At 45.4% G+C, this 6,000-nt stretch overlaps 1 non-coding gene across 1 annotated transcript; it reads left to right on the forward strand.

Annotated features, from left to right (window-relative positions):
- Positions 1-4,750: 4,750 nt before the first annotated feature.
- Positions 4,751-4,890, forward strand: LOC117707989 (small nucleolar RNA SNORA48). Its single transcript, XR_004606726.1, has one exon. It is a non-coding gene; the product is annotated as a small nucleolar RNA SNORA48 (small nucleolar RNA).
- Positions 4,891-6,000: the final 1,110 nt, after the last annotated feature.

A 6,000-nucleotide genomic window follows, 5' to 3' on the forward strand; every position in this document is an offset into this window, starting at 1 on the left:
GATTTGATTTTTTGTTTCTATACCGTGAACACTTCAGTCACTGCTTTCTAGCTGTGCTGATTTGGAGCAGGTGCAAAGGGAGTGCTATGAGAAAAGGGAAGGAAAGGGGGAAGGAAAAAGAAAAGGTGACTGGTTAGATCTCCTCCGAGTAGTTTCTTTTCAAACTCTTTTGTTTCGTTATGGCTCTTCTCTCTCCTCTTCTCGCCCCGCACCTGGCCCCAAACCTACCAAACCCAAGACATTCCGCTGCCGTGTGGCGCCATCTCCTGTCCTTGCAAAGCAGTGAAACGTGAATGTCAGCTCAAAGTGTTCCAGTGTGGTGACTTTTTGTTTATCCTTTCTTAAAAGTTCTTAACTTAGGTATTTAAACTCACTCCTTTAGAATGTTCTTGGAGCAAACCCACTGAGCTCCCCGAGTTTCCGTGCTAGGGTGCAGGGAATTCAGTAAAGGAGGGAGTCAGATTAAAACAACAATCCACGAGGGGACGGATTAGATGGAATTAGATTTTCTAGAAAAGCTAATAACATAAACGAGAGGCAGAAAGCTAGCAAACAGGAAGAAAAGCTAATGTCACTGTGCTGCAGTCAGAAATCGAAGGTAGAAACATTCTGATTTGACAGGCAATCGCACTTAGTATTACAGACTTGTCTGCTGACTCCTCAGTCTCAAAGCCCCTTCAGCAAACACAAAGGTGCTTAAAATTAAAGTCACTGAGAACTGGGAGGAGCAGGTGATCAGCCTCACAGTTTTCCAATTCAATAGATGCAGGAGAAGAATCTTGTGGACAAAGGGCAGGTAAATTTGTTGTCAGAAATATTGCTGTTAAAAAAAGAAAAAAGAAATAAATATGAGAAAAAAAGAAATATTGCTGTTGTAATTAAAAAGGAATTTTCTGTTATGAATTGGTCCCATGCACAGAACACCACTAGGTTTGTAATTACATGTGGGTTAAATGAAGGAATTTACTCAGGGGACCAGTTAGTCACTTTCACTCTGCGTCTGGTCTTTCACAGACAGACCTTTAAACCAGTGCTGCCCTTAGGCCTCTATCCAAACTCCTTGTTGTGCTCCGTGGAGAATGAATTTTGAGAGATTTAGGAATTCAGCTGTGGTTGATGAGAAAGCTGTTGAGCTAAATCAGAAACGGAACCCAAGCACCCGTGAGCATTTCTCTGCACTGCTGGTTCTCCCACACTGGTGACTGTTAGAATCACCTGGAAAGTTTGTTACAAACACATTTCTAGCCTGCCTCTTCACCTCTCTGGGGATTGTTTGGTTGGTTCTTTTTTAAAAATTGTTTTGTTCTTTGATTTTTTTTTTTTTTTTTTTGAGACAGGATCTTTCTACAAAACTCTGACTGTCCTAGAACCCACTCTATAGAGTAGGCTGGCCTCAAACTCATGGAGATCTGCCTGCCTCTGCCTCCCGAGTGCTGGGAGACACCATGCCTGGCCTACCATCACAATACTGTCAGTTTGCACTTCTTTCTGCATTTATTTATTTATTGTGGGTGTGCATGTGCACACTCATACCATGGTATTTGTCTAGAGGGTTACTTTTTTTTTTTTTACATTTACTTATTTTTGCATGCGTATGTGTGTGGGCACGTGTATAAAAGTCAGAGGACAACTTGTGGGAATTGGTTCTCTCCTTCCTCACGTGGGTAGGGGGTTGAACACAGGTCTTCAGGCTTAGCAGTAAGCATCCTTTCCCACTAAGTCATTTTACTAGTCCGCAGAGGTCTGCATTTCTAGTAGGTGCCTAGGTGAGATTAGATAGACGCTATTTATCTGCAGGGTGTCCCCTAAGAGCATCTGCCGCTACCAAGAAACAGACAGAGTAGGTTTGCTATTCTCTGTAGAGATTAAAACTATCCACTCACTCTGTGGTCACCATAGTCTCTGAGGTTAACAACAATTCCTTCACAAACATATTTAAGTCCTTCTAGGTACTAGGTACAGTCATGGCTTTGAAATTAAAAACGTGAATAAGACTTGACCTTTTCCCTAAAACACTTCCAAATCCTTTGAGACACCGATTTTATTCAGTGTCTACACTAGACGGTGAGAATGTCCACATCTGTTTTAATTGCCAGCAGTGTAACCATTGTGTTTACCCAGGCCCGAGCATCCATACTAATGTGACAAAGCCACTTCAAGGCGGGCGGTGCCTGCACAGGTCTCTCTCGGAATGACACTGAAGAGTAGGTTGTCAAAGGAGGCTCCTCACTGATATTCTGGAGCAGCCTACGGCCTGTGCGAGGAGGAAGGAAAAGGTCGTCCCCTTCCTTCCCCTCCACTAAGTAACCGAGGCTAGATACAAACTGTGTAGCATAGGCTAACCTTACATTCTTGACCCTCCTGCTTGAGCTCCAATGCATAAAGATTATGGGTGTGTGAACTGGCTTGTTGAACATTTTAAATTTTTATTTAAAATTTTTATAATTTTAAAGATGAATTAACTATTTTATTTTTTATTTTATGTGTACGAGCATTTTCTCTGCAGGCATGTGAATGTACTGTGTGGATAGAGTGTTGTGGAGGCCAGAAGAGGGTGTTGGATCCTTTGGAATTGGAGTTAGAGACGATTGTGGACCACCACATAGAATCTTGGTTTTTTGCAGGAGCAACCAGTGCTTGTTCTTAACCACTAAGCATCTCTCTAGCCTGTTATTTATTATTATTATTATTATTATTATTATTATTATTATTATTATTTTGAGACAATGTCTCACTCAATAGCTTAGGTGGGCCTGGAACTTGAAGTAATCTTCTGGTCTTAACCTGAATGCTGTGGCCACAAGCAGAAAGGGGAATCTGCCCAACTCCTGAGGGTGTGCATTGTTGATTTGAGCCCAGTGCCTCAGATGCCTGGGAGTGGCAAAGCCTTCCACGGCTCAGAGGGATGACAAGGCTTTCTTTCCGTGAGGGTACAAATGTGACAGTGTGCAAAAAAAGCATCAGCCAGCTCTGTTCCAGATGCCTGCAACCAAGACTGGGCCCACACAGAGACCCCCACAGAGATTAGCTAAAGCCCCTCATCTGTGGTATGTGAAATAAAGGCATTGCTGCTGTGCCTGTCCATCACATTTGTATGTGTGTCTACCATTGGTCACCCAAGTCAGGTCAAAAAGACCCAAGACCTACACTGGCCTGGAATTTGTGGTGTATCAAAGCTCGCCTGAAACTTGTGGTGTATCAAGGCTGGCCTTTAGCTTCTCACTCTTCTGCTTCCACCTCTGGAATGTCGGGGTCACCAGTGTGTGTCACCATACTTGTTAAGAATCAGGTGCTCCCCAGACTGCCCTCGAATCACCACAGAGTGCTCTGATCCTTCTCTTGCTCTCCTGGTCTGTCTGTCTCTCTGTCTTTGTCTTTGTCCCCACTCCAAGAGGTACTTTTACCCCTCTCCCAAGAAATCTCTTGCATGAGATTTGTTTCATGGTGTGATCTCTTTGACACCCCTTGGTCCCTCCCCTCCAAGATATTCCAAGATATTTCATTGCAAAACCCTAACAATACTTGTTAAGAAAAAGATTTTTTTTCTTTTCTTCCTTTTTTAGTCTTTTGAGACAGGGTTTGTCTTTGTAGGAAGCCCTGGCTGTCCTGGAACTCACTAAGTAGGCCAGGCTGGCCTTGAGTTTACAGAGATCCACCTGCCTCTGCCTCCCAAGTGCTGAGATTAAAGGTGTGCACCATCACCAGCTTTTTTTTAGACATTTATTTATTTATTTATTTATTTATTTATTTAATGTCAGTACACTGTAGCTGTCTTCAGACACACCAGAAGAGGGCATCAGATATTTTGTGAATCTGTAGAGACTAGTGACCACAGGACGCCACAGCAAAGCCTTGTGTGAGCTTATTGGTACACACTAAGTGCTCCCCACATTAGAAGTCCCCACATTGGATCAGATTAGATACATTCTCTTAAACATAAGGTAACATCTGCAGTAATGAGTGCAGATGTTCCTGGAGCTCAGTCGTTCCACATGGTTGTTACTTCTCTCACTCGCCTAGCTACACCTTTTATTGAGTGCTGAACGGAAGAACATTGTGAGGACTGACTTTCCACTCCTTTTTTCTCTCCTCCTCGCCTCACACGCCCGCCTCAGTGCTGGAAACAGAAGTTAGGACCTTGCACACGCTGGTTCTAACACTGAGCACAAACTACACACTAATGTCATTTCTTCCTTTTATTTTTATTTTGTGTTATTGTTTTTATTTAGGCTCCTGGTGAGGGTCTTACTGTGTAGGTCAGATTGGCTCTGAACTCCAGGTTCTTCTGTCAATGCTTCCTGAGCTCTGGGGCTACAGCTGTGTATCAGCATGCCTGACCCAATTTACTCCTTTTTCATTTTCTTTCTTTATTTTATTATTTTATTTATTTATTTTGAGATGAAGTTTCTCTGTGTAGTGTTGGCTCCTCCTGTAACTCACTCTCTAGAACAGGCTGGCCTTGAATTCAAAGAAATCCACCTGCCTCTGCCTCCGGACTGCCTGGTTTAAAGCTTTGTGCCACCACCACCCAGCTTCATTTTTATTTCTTTATTTTTTGAGCTGGGAATTGAACCCGGGACCTTGTGTATGATGGCCAAGAGGGCGCAAACACTGAGTTTTAGCTCAGTTTTAGTTGAGTCTTCTTGTTACTTCTAATTAGGAGACAGAGTTACCAGGTTAGCCTTGAACTTGTGCTCTTTCTCTCTGGGTCTCCAGTGACTGGAATAAGCTTTTTAAAAGAACAAAAAGATCCCACTGGCAATGGGTAAAGAGACACTTTGTTGTTGGTGGTGGTCTTGTGTTAGGGGCAGAACAGAAAGCAGTTCTTTGTTCATCCTAGCTTGATGCCTGGCTTGGTGGCCAAAGCCGTTTTATACATGGGACACATAAAACTCAAAATCAAATCCAGGCAGCACTTCGAGGGAGGAGGAAGACAGAGTCCTGTGAACTGCCATGCCACCCGCAGAGCTGCTCTCCATCCAGTACATGCCACAGGGGGGCTCTAGACACTCACTTACTGCCATGCCATGCAGCAAAGACAGAGAATGTCACCCAGGGGCTTGCCAGCAGTGTGGCCAGCCTGTAGCTAGAACCATCACAGTGTGCAAGTTTGTGGCGGTCACATCCCGGAGAAAGAGAAGTGAGCATCTTGAGCATTCTAAGGAGAGATGGAACTGGGGGGAGTGGCCAGCCCTGCCACCTGGGGCCATGGTGAGGTCCCAACCAGAGCCGACACTGAGGGCCATGTTGGGGTCTGTGGTTACACAGCTGCAGATGTCTGTGCCTCATATTACCACTAGAGAACACGGGGGTGTTTCTGGTCTGGGCAGCCACCTGGGACCACACAGGTGTCCAGGGCTGTTCAGAACTGGCCCGGTTCTTCACTGGCGGCTGCATTCTAGAGAGCTGGCCCATCTCTCACTGGTTGCCACACTTGAGAAAGCAGGCCCTGAGCCTTGCCGGGGCTGCACAATGGAGCTGGCCCAGATATGGAAGACACAGGTGAGCCAGCCCCGAGGGCATGAGAGGAGATTGTTGTTCAGCCCCTTACAGGCTGCAGGACTTAGGAGAATGGGCCCTGAACCTTGAATGAGCAGCACAGTGGAGCTGGCTCTGGAGGCATGTGTGCAAGTGAACTGGCCTGAAGGCAAGAGAGCAGGGGAGCCAACCCTGCCTCCTGCCTATGGCATCATTGGGTGGGGCTTAGCTGGAGCGGTGCTGGAGAGCTTGGTAGTGCAGATAAGGGATATCCCACAGGCTGACGGGCCCAGATCCAGGGCTCCGAGTTGGCCCACTCCAAAATCTGTATCATCTGTAAACGGTTGGGACATGTGAAAGTGCCAGTCCTGCTGATCCAAAACTACAGGATCTTCATGACACAGGGCAGAAACAAGATAACCAGGAGTCACGTGTGGATCCAGTATCGATGATGTCACAGAAGCCAGAAGTCTCAAAACAGACCAATGGCTCATTACAATGAACATCTGCAAGTGAAGATGT

Source organism: Arvicanthis niloticus, chromosome 4, assembly GCF_011762505.2.
Source record: "Arvicanthis niloticus isolate mArvNil1 chromosome 4, mArvNil1.pat.X, whole genome shotgun sequence".
NCBI lineage: Eukaryota > Metazoa > Chordata > Mammalia > Rodentia > Muridae > Arvicanthis > Arvicanthis niloticus.